Source organism: Coregonus lavaretus, assembly GCF_964263955.1.
Source record: "Coregonus lavaretus genome assembly, chromosome: 21".
In the NCBI taxonomy this organism is placed as follows: Eukaryota; Metazoa; Chordata; class Actinopteri; order Salmoniformes; family Salmonidae; genus Coregonus; species Coregonus lavaretus.
The window spans coordinates 8,240,210-8,257,246 of NC_140008.1; the positions used below are offsets into that span (position 1 = coordinate 8,240,210).

At 42.8% G+C, this 17,037-nt stretch overlaps 2 pseudogenes across 2 annotated transcripts in view; one reads left to right on the forward strand and one right to left on the reverse strand.

The window, feature by feature from the left end:
• Positions 1-17,037, forward strand: part of LOC311148739 (solute carrier family 15 member 5-like) — a 90,976-nt pseudogene that overhangs the window by 11,659 nt on the left and 62,280 nt on the right. The gene's annotated exons all lie outside the window — the stretch shown is intronic.
• LOC311149228 (tripartite motif-containing protein 16-like) lies at positions 1,987-9,885 on the reverse strand (annotated as a pseudogene). Its single transcript, XR_014615655.1, has 6 exons — positions 9,259-9,885; positions 8,426-8,521; positions 3,546-3,779; positions 3,256-3,415; positions 3,072-3,131; positions 1,987-2,835 (listed from the first exon to the last, which is right to left on the reverse strand). The product of XR_014615655.1 is annotated as a tripartite motif-containing protein 16-like (transcript).

Here is a 17,037-nt window from a genome sequence, read left to right on the forward strand (position 1 = left end):
ACCAGTGAGATATACCTGCTGGAGCGCAGACTACGGGTGGGTGCTGCTATGGTGACCAATGAGCTAAGATAAGGCGGGGATTTGCCTAGCAGTGATTTATAGATGGCCTGGAGCCAGTGGGTTTGACGACGAACATGTAGTGAGGACCAGCCAACAAGAGCGTACAGGTCACAGTGGTGGGTAGTGTATGGGGCTTTGGAGACAAAACGGATGGCACTGTGATAGACTACATCCAATTTGCTGAGTAGAGTGTTGGAGGCTATTTTGTAAATTACATCGCCGAAGTCAAGGATCGGTAGGATAGTCAGTTTTACGAGGGCATGTTTGGCAGCATGAGTGAAGGAGGCTTTATTGCGAAATAGGAAGCCGATTCTAGATTTAACTTTGGATTGGAGATTCTTTATGTGAGTCTGGAAGTTGAGTTTACAGTCTAACCAGACACCTAGGTATTTGTAGTTGTCCACATACTCTAGGTCAGACCCGTCGAGTGTGGTGATTCTAGTCGGGTGGGCGGGTGCCAGCAGCGTTCGATTGAAAAGCATGCATTTAGTTTTACTAGTGTTTAAGAGCAGTTGGAGGCTACTGAAGGATTGTTGTATGGCATTGAAGCTCGTTTGGAGGTTTGTTAACACAGTGTCCAATGAAGGGCCAGATGTATACAAAATGGTGTCGTCTGCGTAGAGGTGGATCTGAGAGTCACCAGCAGCAAGAGCGACATCATTGATATACACGGAGAAAAGTGTCGGCCCAAGAATTGAACCCTGTGGCACCCCCATAGAGACTGCCATAGGTCCAGACAACAGGCCCTCCGATTTGACACACTGAACTCTATCTGAGAAGTAGTTGGTGAACCAGGCGAGGCAGTCATTTGAGAAACCAAGGCTATTTAGTCTGCCAATAAGAATGCGGTGGTTGACAGAGTCGAAAGCCTTGGCCAGGTCGATGAAGACGGCTGCACAGTACTGTCTATTATCAATCGCGGTTATAATATCGTTTAGGACCTTGAGCGTGGCTGAAGTGCACCCGTGACCAGCTCGGAAACCGGATTGCATAGCGGAGAAGGTACGATGATCTGTTTGTTAACTTGGCTTTCGAATACTTTCGAAAGGCAGGGCAGGATGGATATAGGTCTGTAGCAATTCTCTCTCTATCTTATCTGTCTTCTATATTATGTTCTCCTCTACTCCTCTCTTCTCTCCTCTATTCACTCTATTCTATCATCCACACCACATGCCAGCTTCAACACAATCCATTTACAAGTTAAAGACACACCTTGGAATAAATAGCAAAGGAAAACTACTACTAGATGTATTTTTTATTTCCCATCACCATGAATCATATTTAATAACTGAACAGTAGCAGACCTAACTTCATCTGTTCCTGACTCTGAATAGTGAATTAAAAAGACCATCAACCTCCAATGATATTAAAGTACAATTCTGAACATTACTGAAATACTGAGTGGCAAGTCAAGATATCTGATGGGTTATTATTGTTTGGTTAATAGCACCACCTGCTGGAAAGATTTAATATTGCTTGACTGAGCAGTATGGGAGAATAAAAGATGCCAAATTTAGGGTCGGTTTCCTGGACATCTCCATTGAACATACTTTTTAGTCTAGGACTAGGCTTAATCTGTGTCTGGGAAACCGGCCCATATAGTTTAAATAGAAAGTAAGTGATACCAGCTTGCAGTGGGCTGACTAGTCCTTGGGAATTGTTCCTGGACCATTTTCCATGCAGCTCCATGTGACAGAAAACACATCAATTAGGGCTGAGACTACAAGCTGTTCAATGATACTGAGGAAAATTATATAGAGACAGAGAACCTATTGAGAAAACATATAAATGGTTCTGAATGCCAAGCAATATACATCAAAAGCATACATCATGATTAATGTGAATGTACAATATTAAAACATTGCACTTATAATATGAATGCATTACATTTTAATTCATAACATATTCTGAAGATCAAATCAGTCAAATCATTGTACATAAAACAGAGCAGAATGTATCATCAAATCTGGGGACCATCACCACCAGCATGACTAGTATCTATGTGGACCCTACTACAGTTTAACCAGCTCAGCTATAGACTACACCAGCATAACTAGTATCTATGTGGACCCTACTACAGTTTAACCAGCTCAGCTATAGACTACACCAGCATAACTAGTATCTATGTGGACCCTACTACAGTTTAACCAGCTCAGCTATAGACTACACCAGCATAACTAGTATCTATGTGGCCCCTACTACAGTTTAACCAGCTCAGCTATAGACTACACCAGCATGACTAGTATCTATGTGGACCCTACTACAGTTGAACCAGCTCAGAAGTACTTTCACAAAGATAAAACCCAGGATAGAGGGGCTGAGTGAATGTGGTCTGGACTCTGTGGAGGAGGGTCATTGTGTCAGAGACACTGTAGAAGGACAGAGTACCTGCCTTGTGATCTAGGTACACTCCTACTCTGGAGGACTGAGGGCCTGATACTTTAGTCTCAACATTAATGTGTCTGAACCAATAACCACCACTATAGCACTCTAAACTCCAGGACTTGTCATTGTATCCAAATCCAGTATATGTCTCTGTTCTGCTGATGTCTTTATATGAGACTGCTGTATAAACACACCACCCACTCCACTCCACCTCCCAGTAACAGCATCCAGACAGACCCTCTCTACACAGAACCTGACACCAGTTGGTGAATCTGTCTGGATGATCAGGATATGGTTTGACTTGGCCTGTATAGGTCACCTTTCTGTTCCCTTTAGACAGAGAGAGGAGTGTGTCTGCTGTGTTTGGGTCCAGTGTGAGCTGACAGGAATCTGGGAGAAGAGCAGAGCAGAGACCAATGAGGGGAGTTAGAACAATAAGTTAAGTCAGATACTGTATCTACCCTGTCTTTGATTAGAGCACAGCAGAGATCAAATCAGAGAAATATGAGGAGTCAGATAGATACCCAGTCTTTGATGAGATCTACTATTGCTATATATTTCTAGAGGGATTGTTAGGAGTGTCAGTAAAAAGAGACTGTTAGTTACTTCAGAATAAAGAGACTCACATTGTAAGAACTGTTCTCTGGTCTTGGGCTCTGGAGGCAGTACAACATCCACTATATTCACTACAGACACACAAACACATTCACAGAGAGAGGGAATGTTATCATCACACCATATTCCACATGTATATGACTAGTAGGGAACTTTCAATGGTCTAAAGTTGATGTTCTTATTATTTCAACACACCTGTAGTGGAGATCTTGGTCCATTCTCCTTTAAGGAAGTCTTCTAGTTTCTCTCTCAGTTCAGACACAGTCTTACTCACATCTCCAAAGTACTAAAGAGGACGGACAACGATGCTGGGTAAGTCTGAAGATACACTGATATTGGAGATAGACTGATAACTCTGGGGGGAGAGAGAGACACACAGAACAGAAAGACAAACAGAACATAATGATTGAGAGTTTCACGTTTAGTATTAATTTCACTATTAAAAATGCAACTTCATATCACATGTAACAAGACAGTTTATTTACCTGGAGGAAAAGGATGTGATCCTCTGTGTGTGAGAGCTGCTCCAACTCAGTGCTTCTCTTCCTCAGCTCAGCTATCTCCTGCTTCAGTCGCTCCAGGAGTCCTTCAGCTTGACTCACTTGAGCCTTCTCTTGGGCTCTGATCAGCTCCTTCACCTCAGAGCGCCTTCTCTCAATGGAGCGGATCAGCTCAGTAAAGATCTTATCACTGTCCTTCACTGCTGCCTGTGCAGAGCGCTGTTAAGAGAGAGAGAGAGAGAGAGAGAGAGAGAGAGAGAGAGAGAGATAGACTGACTTGTCTTCCTTTAATGAGCCATCCTCATTACACTAACTAACACCCCCCCCTCCTAAAAACACATAGCATGCCACCACAACCTCCACACAATCACATTATCCAGTACCCAACACCACAGTACAATACACCATCCAGCACCACATTACAACCGTACAACCAACCCCTCCTCTCCAGCCGTACAGATAGCCCCCCTGAGCCCCCATACCTCCTGAAACATCTCCACACTGTTGATCATTACCCTGGCAACACAGAACAAACATGAACAGTCTGTCATTGCAGAAAACAGACACCCCTCCCCAACTCCCAGGTCAACCCGAGCCAACCAGCTATTGGTGTCCAGGGCTCCATGTAATACCCTCCACTGGAGGACCCCTGACCTTTCCAGCACTGGGAGCTTATAGAGCACCCTCCACCTACCCTGCCATGCTCTCAGCCCCCACAACCCCCTGCCACTGATACCCCTTCACTCCCGCTAACCTCCTGATGTGTCTAAACTTGACACCGAGGGTGTACAGCACCTTACCCCCCACCGCCTCAAACTCCCCCAGGCTCAGTCCTCCGGACTCTGCTGCCAGTTCCCAGTCTCTGCTGTCACCTGCAGTGGTGGAAACGGTGGAGGCCGCCTCCTCAGGCTGCTTCAGCCCCCTCCTCACTGGGTCAGGCAGAGCCTCCTGGACCTCCTCCATGACTCTCTCCAGCAGCCTAAGAGACGTTAGTTCCGCCTGCTGTGCCAACTCTTGGGGGGTTTTCCAACACCCACCCCCGGCAGCCGCAGGTCTGCTAGTCTCTTGATGCCTGCTGCCATTAAAGGTCCCTGCAGGATGGCTGAATGAGCGGACCTCAACGGGATCAGTGGGTTGTGGAAGATGGGCTCCTCCATACCCATGGCCCAGGCACCACACCCCCCTCTCGTGTGGGCCTCAGCAGCTGCCAGGCCCTCAGTACTGCAGCATAGAAATCAGAGACCCCTGCTGTATTGAGTATCTCCGGCCGCATGATGAAGTGCTGCTGATCCAGCCCCAAACCACCAGCCCTCCTCAACAGAGCAGATGCTGGTTCCCTCCAGCCCACCTCCGTACGGTACAGTAGCCTCTGTGCTGCTTTGAGTCAGAACCTTGCGCTGCAGGTCCGAAAGCAGAATACCGGGGGGGTTGAGAATGGCCAATTTATGCCATAGGGAGGATGCCACCAAGTTGTTGATGATCAGTACCCTCCCTCTGTATGACATTTGGGAGAGGAGCCACCTCCACTTCGTCAGCCTCGACACCACCGCTTGTGACACTCCTTCCCAGTTCTTCCTAACTCACCCCTACGAGCCCAGATACACCCCAAGCATCTTGAGCCACTCACAGCCCCACTGCAACCCCCCTGGAAGCTGCGGAGGTGCCCTGTCCCTCCATGCCCCACATAACAGAGCCTCACTCTTGCCCCAGTTTACCTAAGCAGAAGACGCCCCCTCGTACACCCTCAAACTATTCTCCAGGGCCTGTAGGTTCTGCTCATCCCTAACCAACACAGACGTCATCAGCGTATGCTGACACTGCTATGCCTGTCCCCAACCCTTTGCCTGGCTCCCACACTCCCTGTAGCCTCCTGCGTAGCAGGCCCAGAAAGGGCTCAATAACAAGAGTGTATAGCTGCCTGACAGAGGGCATCCCTGGTGAATGCCTCTCCCTACCCAGACTGGCCCACTGTGCCCTTCCCCCAGCTTGACCATACATGACATCCCAGCATACAACATTTGAACACAGGCCACAAAATTCTCCCCACAACCAAAACAACACATTGAACAGATATTCATGGTCCACCCTATCAAAGGCTTTCTCCGAATTATGAACATATTGTCTGTGATTGAGCGTCCTGGTACGCTCAACCAGCTTCATGAGGAATGCTTTTCCAACAGTTTTGAAGGAGTTCCCACATATGCTGAGCACTTGTTGGCTGCTTTTCCTTCACTATGCAGTCCAACTCATCCCAAACCATCTCAATTGGGTTGAGGTGGGGTGATTGTGGAGGCCAAGTCATCTGATGCAGCACTCCATTACTCTTCTTTTTGGCCTTACACAGCCATGAGGTGTGTTTTGGGTCATTGTCCTGTTGAAAAACAAATGATAGTCCCACTAAGCCCAAACCAGATGGGATGGCGTATCGCTGTAGAATGCTGTGGTAGCCATGCTGGTTAAGTGTGCCTTGAATTCTAAATAAATCACAGACAGTGTCACCAGCAAAGCACCCCCACACCATCACACCTCCTCCTCCATGCTTCACGGTGAGAACCACACATGCGGAGATCATCCATTCACCTACTCTGCGTCTCAAAAAGACACTGTGGTTGGAACCAAAAATCTCAATTTTGGACTCATCAGACCGATGGACAGATTTCCACTGGTCTAATTTCCATTGCTCGTGTTTCTTGGCCCAAGCAAGTCTCTCCTTCTTATTGGTGTCCTTTAGTAGTGGTTTCTTTGCAGCAATTCGACCATGAAGGCCTGATTCATGCAGTCTCCTCTGAACAGTTGATGTTGAGATGTGTCTGTTACTTGATCTCTGTGAAGCATTCATTTGGGCTGCAATCTGAGGTGAAGTTAAATCTAATGAATTTATCCTCTGCAGCAGAGGTAACTCTCGGTCTTCCTTTCCTGTGGCGGTCCTCATGAGAGCCAGTTTCATCATAGAGTTTGATGGTTTTTGCTACTGCACTTGAAGAAACTTAAAAAGTTCTTTAAATGTTCCGTATTGACTGACCATGTCTTAAAGTAATGATGGAATGTCGTTTCTCTTTGCTTATTTGAGCAGTTCTTGCCATAATATGGACTTGATCTTTAACCAAATAGGGCTATATTCTCTATACCCCCATGCCTTGTCACAACACAACTGATTGGCTCAAATGCATTAAGAAGAAAACAAATTCCACCAATTAACTTTTAACAACAAAATAATAATACTAAAAAACACCCTTCCAACTAACTTATTAAAAACCCACTACCCCATTCCACTACTTTGACCCTATCTGCTCCTGCACCATGCCAACGGCCTGGGAGGACGGGACACCACCACTCAACACACCCTGTAACTCTACTGAAGTCAAATCTTGTATGCCCAAATACTTCTCTGCAGCTGCCACCACAACATCTATTTTCTGTGATTGACGTTCCATTGCTGCAGTAAAGTTGATAACCATTGCTAAGAACGCTAAGAAGCCAACCTTATTGAAGCATATATCACTCGTTGGCCTATCCCTCTGTGCTGGCACAGATCTACTACTCACAGGGATCCTCTCAGGATCCCTCACCCTTGACCCATCCTCCTCTACTTTCTTCACTGCCTCAGCATACGACACCTTCTGCACTACTCTGACTCTAGCCACCTCAACCTGCCTCTCTCGCACCGGACACTTCCGATTCCCCAGCAACATGGGCACCCCTACAGTTGACACACACAACTTTATCCACCGAAACTACACAATCCTCTATCCCATGCCCTCCTGCACACTTCCCACATCTTGAAATCTCCCTCCTACAAACCGCTGCAACATGACCATAAATGTTGCACCTGAAACAGCGCAGTGGATTTGGCACAAAAGCTCTAACAGGATAACTGATATATCCTAAAATGACTTTGTCTGGTAAAGACTCAAAACTCAAAAGGACTGACAGTGACTCCTCTGGTTCACCACGCTCACCACCAGGTCTGCGTCACACCAAACGGCGGGCATCACAAACACCAGGAATCGTCAACTTCAAATGCTCCACCTCCACACTTAATGCTACACCAGAAATCACTAATTTCAATGGTGCCCTGTTCCTAAGAGCAAAGCAAGAAACACGGAGCGCCCACTCCCTCTGGTCAGAAGAAACACAAACAAATATCACAAGTCCGCTACAGGTTACCTTCACTGATTCAACTGCACCCAACTCCTTTCTCACCCACCCTGAAACCACAAATGGATCTGCAAAAAGGTATGGATCCACTTTCTACAAAAGTGTAACTCCTACTGCACCAGATTCTTCTTTATCATGTCCATTGATGCCAGGCTCTGGTTCTGAGCTCTTCACCACATCTTCCACCTCACTTAACTCTCCCTCATTCATTTCCATTTCACTTCCAGATCTCGGTCTGGCGCACAGCTCAGTCTTTTATGAGTGTAATGTTTACTGTTCATTTCTGAATGTTTAATTCACTTTTGTTTATTATCTATTTCACTTGCTTTGGCAATGTAAACATATGTTTCCCATGCCGATAAAGCCCTTTGATTTCAATTGAGAGAAAGAGAGCTCCATGTTAATGTATAGGGGACATGAGTCAGTAATGGTTACTCATGGTTATGTGATGAGGTAGCCACGCTTTCGATTTCAAAATCAGTGTCGGCCTAATGGGGAATGTCCTCTTGCGGTCAAGATGTTGGTTTCTCCCGCGGTAGGCCTGGGTTCATATCCCGTCGGTGACATTAAGCAGTCCATTCTCTGAAAGGGGTCCAGACAGATTGTTCCCAATAGTGGGGTCAGTGGGATTGGATTGGGGCCCCTCTCTCTCTCTGACTGGAGGAGAGAAGTGAAATTATGCGTCTCCTCTGGTCAACAATACTCACCTTGAGAGACTTTACAGCTTGTTGGAGCTCCTTCAGCTTCTTCTCTCTCTCCTGGAATCTCTGCTGGACCTTCTGCTGACTCATCCCCAGCTGCCTCTGTGGAGAATCACTCTTCAATGAGCTATCAAGCTTTATTTGTCCAGTAGATCAATAGTATAGTAATGTGACATAGGGCCCATAGAAGTTAGGGATTAATATGTTGAGTGTCTGTGTGAGTTTCAGTTTCTAATAAGGCAGGCCATCTACGGAACTAGGGAGGAGCGAGTAATTCTGCTCAAGGTCAAGTCAACAGATGAAGTGAGAAGAAACCTCTGGGAGGGGGGCCAGAGGAGCCCACCCCAACGACCCTCCTACTACAGTCCTATCTCACACACTTACACTTCCATGCCCACGATGGTTCTAGCATCAGGCAGGGCCATGACTACACCAGTGCGAGGAACCAATTAAGTTCCTGCCTAGCAACAGAGATGCATGGCTGTCTAGACGTGTAAGGAGTTGACCCCGCCTAGTAGGAGGTTATAAATATATGTGCTTGTGTAATCACACATTGTCTTTGCAGCTGTATGACCCAGTGGGTGAATAAACTTGGTTTGAGATTTTTCTAGTCATCCGTTTGAGTTTTTACTCTGTTTGTTCAGAACAGACTTTAGAAAATGGTAATGCATTTTAAGAATCTGGGTTAACATATCTATATACTCAAGGTTTGTGTTCATATTTGGTCTACCTTGGATCAATTTCAATTGAATTCTCTCATATTCAAACAGCCTTAGTTCCTACTGTATCTTTAATTATTTGTTTATCAGACAGTCACCAACAAGTTGTTCTGGTCTTACCTGTTTCTCAGTCCTCTCTGCTGCAGCTGACACTGTATCATGGCCTTTATGTTCATCCATTGTACACAGCAGACAGATACACTGCTGATCGGTACGACAGTAAACCTCCAGCAGTTTGTCATGATGAGAACAGATCTTCTCCTGTAGTTGTGCGGTGGCTTTGATCAGCTTGTGCTTCTTGAAACCAGGAAATTCATAGTGAGGTTGGAGGTGAGTCCCACAGTAAGAGGCCAGACATGCTAAACAGGACCTGAGGGCTTTCTGCTTTCTGGTCCCAGTGCAGAAATCACACGCCACATCTCCAGGTCCAGCATAGCACAGAGCAGGAGGGGGAGCAGCCTGGAGTCCTGTCTTCTTCAGTTTCTCCACCACTTCAGCCAGCACGATGTTTCTCTTCAGAACAGGCCTTGGACTGAAGGTCTGTCTGCACTGTGGACAGCTGTAGACACCTTTCAGATCATCCTGATCCCAGCTTTCTTTAATACAGCCCATACAGTAGCTGTGTCCACAGGCAGTAGTCACCGGATCCTTCAGTAGATCCAGACAGATGGAGCAACAGAACAGTTCCTGATTAGCTGCCATTTTGGTGCTCTCTCCCGTAGGTTAAGCAATGGCAGTGTCAAAGATTACTTTCGGTTTCATGTAACTCTACACCAGAGGACAGGGAGGGGCTTCCTACTTGACTGTGTACTCTGTATGTAGAGGGGGTGTGGTTTCTTTGATAAGGAAGTGTGACAGAGTGTTGGGTAGTAGGCAGAGATGGTTAGTATTTATGTTATTTGAAATTCATATTTTAATTACTTCTGAGTATTTTGTCATTTGAATTACACTGGGCTGAACTACACTCCAATGCATTTTTTATTTTTTATTTTCAAAATACTAAATACTTTTCTATACCATTTTTTAAATAGCGATTCACATGTTGTGGCCCACCTTTCACCCTGCATTGGTATCAGAAGTCTGATAGCACTATGGTGTGATAAGAACGTCTGCTAAATGAACTAAATATAAATGTATATATATGTGAAAATGTTGATAAATACTTTGTTGAGGGAAAATGTACTTGATACGATTGTAATATATTGTTGTCTCTCCTAGCTGTCTTAAGATGTACTAATTGAAAGTCGCTCTGGATAAGAGCATCTGTTAAATGACAAAAATGTAAATGTAAAAATGTATCATTGCAAAGCATGCTGAGTATTATTCTAATGAGCTCCGCCCCGAAACAAGGCCAATAATAATACCCAGGGCCGGCTACTTGAAAATGTATTTTTGTATTTAAAATTAAATACGTTATATTTAATTAACGACATTACAAAATACAAGTATTTTGTAGTTTATTTTGATACATTGGTCTTTATGGTATTTTGTATCTGTATTTTGTATTTGTATTTTGTAATTTTATCCCATCCCTGGTAGTAGAATACTCTGTCTGCAGGGTGTTTTCAGGGCATGACCAGGACACTGGAGGCAAGGGACCGATTTAAACAGGAAAATGTCCTGGAGTTTCTATAAAAAATTAATGTTTCACAAATCACTTTCAAAAGGCATTGAAAAGTCAAAATAAAATACCTAGCTCTCCTCAGAGCATAATCAGTGGGCAATCACTTAAAAACTCAATTTAAAGGGATTCTTCAGGATTTAGGCAATGAAGCCCTTTATCTACTTCCCCAGAGTCAGATGAACTCATGGACACCATTTTAATGTCTCTGCATCCCGTATGAGGGGAGTTTGTAGTAGTTTTGGGAGCCAATGTCAACTAGCGTTAAGAGTATGACTGGAAGTCTATGGCATGCTAGCAGGTACTATAGACTTCATGGCGCTAATGCTAGTTAAAAACTTCCTTCAAACTGCACGCAGAGACATAAAAATGGTATCCATTCATTCATTTATTTTTTCTCTCCACTCTACCTCCCAGTCGCAGACTCCAGACAGGCCCTCTCTACACAGCACCTGTCTCCAGTAGTCAGGATAGGGCTGAGCTTTATCAGTGGCGGTCACCTTCCAGTTTCCCTCAGGCAGGCTGAGTTCTGGATAAGCTGTATTCAGATCCAATGTCAGCTGGAGGACGTCTGACTGATGAAGAACAAAACACAATAAATTAAAGAAAGAACATGTATGTTGTCTTTGAGAGGATGTTTGAATATCACTGACAGAGGGACAACTCTTCTTTGGTCTTCAGCTCAGGAGACATTTGGAATTCTGTCACTATTTAAAATTCAATGTAAATAAATATTAAGAGAAGAATGTGTTAGGGTTTTGAGACTAAAACACATTACACAATGAGCAAAAATAGACAACTGCTCAGCAATATACCTCAAATAAGTTGATTACATTCCATGAGAATTATACCACATATTTTAATAGAGGTTAAAAACATCATATCTTAGATCATGTGTGTGCACTCCCTAACATTTTTAGACATCTTTCCTATCTCCGTCACATTTTGTCCAGTTGATCTTTCAGTTCAGGAGGATAAAACGTAATGTCGTCAAAGGAGAGGTGTGAGATGGTAGGCAGGATGGGAGAGGCCACAGGCTCAGGAGGGTTATAGAGAGACTTAAGACCCTATAGGGAGAGATGAGAGAACTGTTGAACAAATGAAGACTTCCAAAGCTCAAACACATTCCACTAACATGGGGAGAAAGGCCAGATATGACACATTGAGAGACATATTCTGCTGTTGATATACCAAGTGATATACCAGAGGGTGGTGCGGTCTGCACAACGCATCACCGGGGGCAAACTACCTGCCCTCCAGGACACCTACAGCACCCAATGTCACAGAAAGGCCAAAAAGATCATCAAGGACAACTACCACCCGAGCCACTGCCTGTTCACCCCGCTATCATCCAGAAGGCGAGGTCAGTACAGGTGCATCAAAGCTGGGAGCGAGAGACTGAAAAACAGCTTCTATATCAAGGCCATCAGACTGTTAAACAGCTATCACTTGCACAGATAGGCTGCTGCCTGCATACAGACTTGAAAATCACTGGCCACTTTAATAATGCCACTTTAATAATGTTTACATATCTTGCATTACCCATATCATATGTATATACTGTATTCTATACTATCTATTGCATCTTAGCCTATACCACTCTGATAATGACATTGCTCATCCATACATTTATATATTCTTATTCCATTCCTTTACTTAGATTTGTGTGTATTAGGTATTTGTTGTGGAACTGTTAGATATTACTTGCTAGATATTGCTGCACTGTCGGAACAAGAAGCACAAGCATTTCGCTACACTCCCAATAACATCTGCTAACCATGTGTATGTGACCAATCAATTTGATTTTGATGTCACCTGGTGGAAATGGATGTGATCCTCTGTGTGTGAGAGCTGCTCCAGCTCAGTGCTTCTCTTCCTCAGCTCAGCTATCTCCTGCTCCAGTTGCTCCAGGAGTCCTTCAGCCCGTCTCACTGCAGTCTTCTCCTGGCCTCTAGTCAACCTTTTCACCTCAGTGAGTATTCTCTCAATGGACCTGATCAGTTCATTAAATATTGTCTCATACTTACTAACTTCTGCCTGTACAGAGCACTGATAACTCACAGAGAGAGGAGGGGGTCAATTTCCACTGTTACTGGATTCAAGACAACCTGTTCCCCAGTGTTGTCTTGTTACTATGTGTGGTAAAATTTCACAACTCTTAGTACAAAACTCATCACAGATCATCAAAAAGGCTGTTATTTGGTTCTTCAAAACATGAAGCACATTTTCAATTGACTAAGTACAAAACACTAAATCACATAGTAACCTTTTCACCAAACCTGATCAATTTAATCTAGAAATACCTTTCATATAAAGTAAATGCCTTTCACAATGCAATGCTCACAATACTTTACATATGATTCTCTTCTCATTTGTTTAAATACATTTGACCATCACTTAATCCAACTGAGCTTAATGGTTAATCACTTAACCGTTTGGTAAACCTATAGATTTTAAACTGGTTTGTGTACTATATAAGGATTTTGAGAACTACAGAAATAAAATGTGTTTATAAAGTATAAACATCTAGATTACATGTATGATACATGATAACCACACATAATGACTACTCATTATTGCTAATTGGTCACCATATAAAAGGGTGTTTATGAACGCTTGCAATTTCTTTCAACATGGAGCAGGATAGACAGCAAGGGAGAGGAAGAAATCAAAGAGCTCGTGGACAAGGGTCCCGTCAGAGAGGAGGGCATGGGCCCCATTAAAGAGGTCAGAGAGGAGGACATGGGCCCCATTAAAGAGGTCAGAGAGGTCAAAGAGGTGGACATGGGTCCCATCAAAGAGGTGGACATCAGAGAGGGAGGCAGACGGCAGGGAACTGTTGTGTCTAATGAAGTCTGGGCCATCGTCGTTGACCATGTGGTAAACAGAGGCCTTACCATGGCAGAGGCTGACAGATTAGTTCACCCCAATCTGAAAAGATCAACTGTCAGTTCAATCATGAGAACATTTCGCTAAGAAAACTGGTAAGTCTGCAGGATATGAACTATGCTTTACCATTACATTTACAGTAAATTACATATTGTAATGCATGTAAATTCACAAAACATGTTCCAGTATTCTTACCGTATGATCTATTGACAGTATACTCTGTTCTACCCTCAGAATTGACAGAAGACCCCATGGTGGTGGCCGTGTGCTGACCGACCAGCAGGAGTGGGCAGTGGTGGAAATGGTGAGAGCCAGGAATGACATATGGCTGTCTGAAATAAAGCAGGCCATTGAGGAGAATGATGACACCTTTGCCAATGTGGCATCCATCAGCCTACCAACAATCACCCGCCTTTTGAAGAGGCACCAGGTATCTATGAAACACATTTACCTGGAGCCTTCTGAGAGAAACAACTGTGGGCCGAGTATGTTCAGGTACAGCACTATATACTGTTTTACTGTTACCATTAATGAACATGCTACTTCACAATATCATATTGGAACTATACTGTAAAAAGAACTAACCAAAATATATTTTTAGAGGGTGATGGTGCTTGATGCTGCTGTGAACCATCACTAGTATATCTTTGTTGATGAAGCGGGCTTCAACCTGGCCAAACCTTGGCGCCGTGGGCGGAACCTCATCTGCCAACGGGCGTCCGTCCAAGTGCCTGGACAACGTGGGGGAAACATTTCCAAGTGCAGCAGCTATCTCTGAAGATGGTGTGGTAGGACGTAGACCATTACTTGGATCCTACCACGCTGGACACCTCATTGTGTTTCTCAATGAAATTAAGCAGACCTGTCAAGGTGAAGGGGTCACCTATGTCATTGTGTGGGACAATGTCAGGTTCCACCATTCAGAGGTGGTTCAGGCATGGTTTCAGGTCGCTCCCTGATTCGTGACCCTATACCAGCCCCCATACTCTCCTTCCTCAACCTTATTAAATTATTTTTTCAACATGGAGGTGGAAGGTGTACGATCGCCATCCCCATGAACGTGCCACTCTCTTTCTGGCCATGGATGAGGCATGTGATGACATCAATGCAGACCAATTTCAAGCTTTGATTCAACATGCCGAAAGGTTTCTCCAGCGGTGCATGAACAATGAGGACATTTACTGATGTGGTTGAGAATCTATGGCCAAACGCTCTACATAGGCTTGATGCAAATTAATGCGTGCTAAACATTATATTATATTCATTCATTTAATGTTTAATTTAATGTCTTACATCTGATTACAGACAGTACACCTACTGTATGTTGGAATTATATCTGAAAAATGTTGAGGATGTCTTCATTGATTCCACCTTTGATTACACATTGGATAGATATCATGGAAATGACAGATTCTGTCAATTTTGTTGGGTAATGTAAATGTGTTGCCTAATGTGAACTGTAATTTACAGTACTGTAGCATATTACTTTCAGCACTTCTAAGGGTTATTTGAAACACTTATCTTGCAGTGATTGCTGTTGGATTAACTGGTAGTTAAAACTACTCAGTTGAAAAGATATCATTAAGTTGTTTTGGTGATTAAACCAATGCTCTCATTACATTTCACAATACATTTATATTTTGAATCAATAGTTGTGTGGTGAGAGATGTTTACAATCCAAATGAATGCACAATGACAGGTTTTGAATGAAAGACTGGCTGCCTTACAAGCGTGACCAGCTAGGAGTTTTATACTAAGAGTTGTGAAAATGTACCACCTGCTTGTGAAAATAGTACCAAAGTGATTAAAACAAAACCGTAATAGGGTTATTATTTATTTTTTCTGGGGGATGAATTGTTAATTGATTTTCAATAAGGAACACAGAGGGAAAACACAACAGAAGGAAAAGGGGGGACGTAACCACTAACATTACAGTATGATATTATAATGAGGAAACCACTAACATTACAGTATGATATTATAACAAGACAACCACTAACATTACAGTATGATATTATAATGAGGAAACCACTAACATTACAGTATGATATTATAACAAGACAACCACTAACATTACAGTATGATATTATAACAAGACAACCACTAACATTACAGTATGATATTCTAAAGAGGCAACCACTAACATTACAGTATAATATTCTAATGAGGAAACCACTAACATTACAGTATGATATTCTAATGAGGAAACCACTAACATTACAGTTTGATATTCTAATGAGGCAACCACTAACATTACAGTTTGATATTCTAATGAGGAAACCACTAACATTACAGTATGATATTCTAATGAGGAAACCACTAACATTACAGTATGATATTCTAAAGAGGCAACCACTAACATTACAGTATAATATTCTAATGAGGAAACCACTAACATTACAGTATGATATTCTAATGAGGAAACCACTAACATTACAGTTTGATATTCTAATGAGGCAACCACTAACATTACAGTTTGATATTCTAATGAGGAAACCACTAACATTACAGTATGATATTCTAATGAGGAAACCACTAACATTACAGTATGATATTCTAATGACGCAACCACTAACATTACAGTATGATATTCTAATGAGGAAACCACTAACATTACAGTATGATATTCTAATGACGCAACCACTAACATTACAGTATGATATTCTAATGAGGCAACCACTAACATTACAGTATGATATTCTAATGAGGAAACCACTAACATTACAGTATGATATTCTAATGAGGAAACCAATAACATTACAGTATGATATTCTAATGAGGAAACCACTAACATTACAGTATGATATTCTAATGACGCAACCACTAACATTACAGTATGATATTCTAATGAGGCAACCACTAACATTCCAGTATGATATTCTAATGAGGCAACCACTAACATTACAGTATGATATTGTAAAGAGGCAACCCCTAACATTACAGTATGATTTTCTAATGAGGCAACCACTAACATTACAGTATGATATTCTAATGAAGCAAACACTAACATTACAGTATGATATTCTAATATTCTATCGAGGCAACCACTAATATTACAGTATGATATTCTAATATTCTAATGAGGCAACGACTTATATTACTGTATGATATTCTAATATTCTACCGAGGCAACCGCTAATATTACAGTATGATATTCTAATATTCTAATGAGGCAACCACTAACAATACAGTATGATATTATAATATTTGAATGAGGCAACTCCTAACATTGCAGTATGATTTTCTAATATTCTACCGAGGCAACCACTAATATTACAGTATGATATTCTAATATTCTAATGAGGCAACCACTAACAATACAGTTTCATATTCTAATATTCGAATGAGGCAACCACTAACATTACAGTATGATATTCTAATATTCTAAT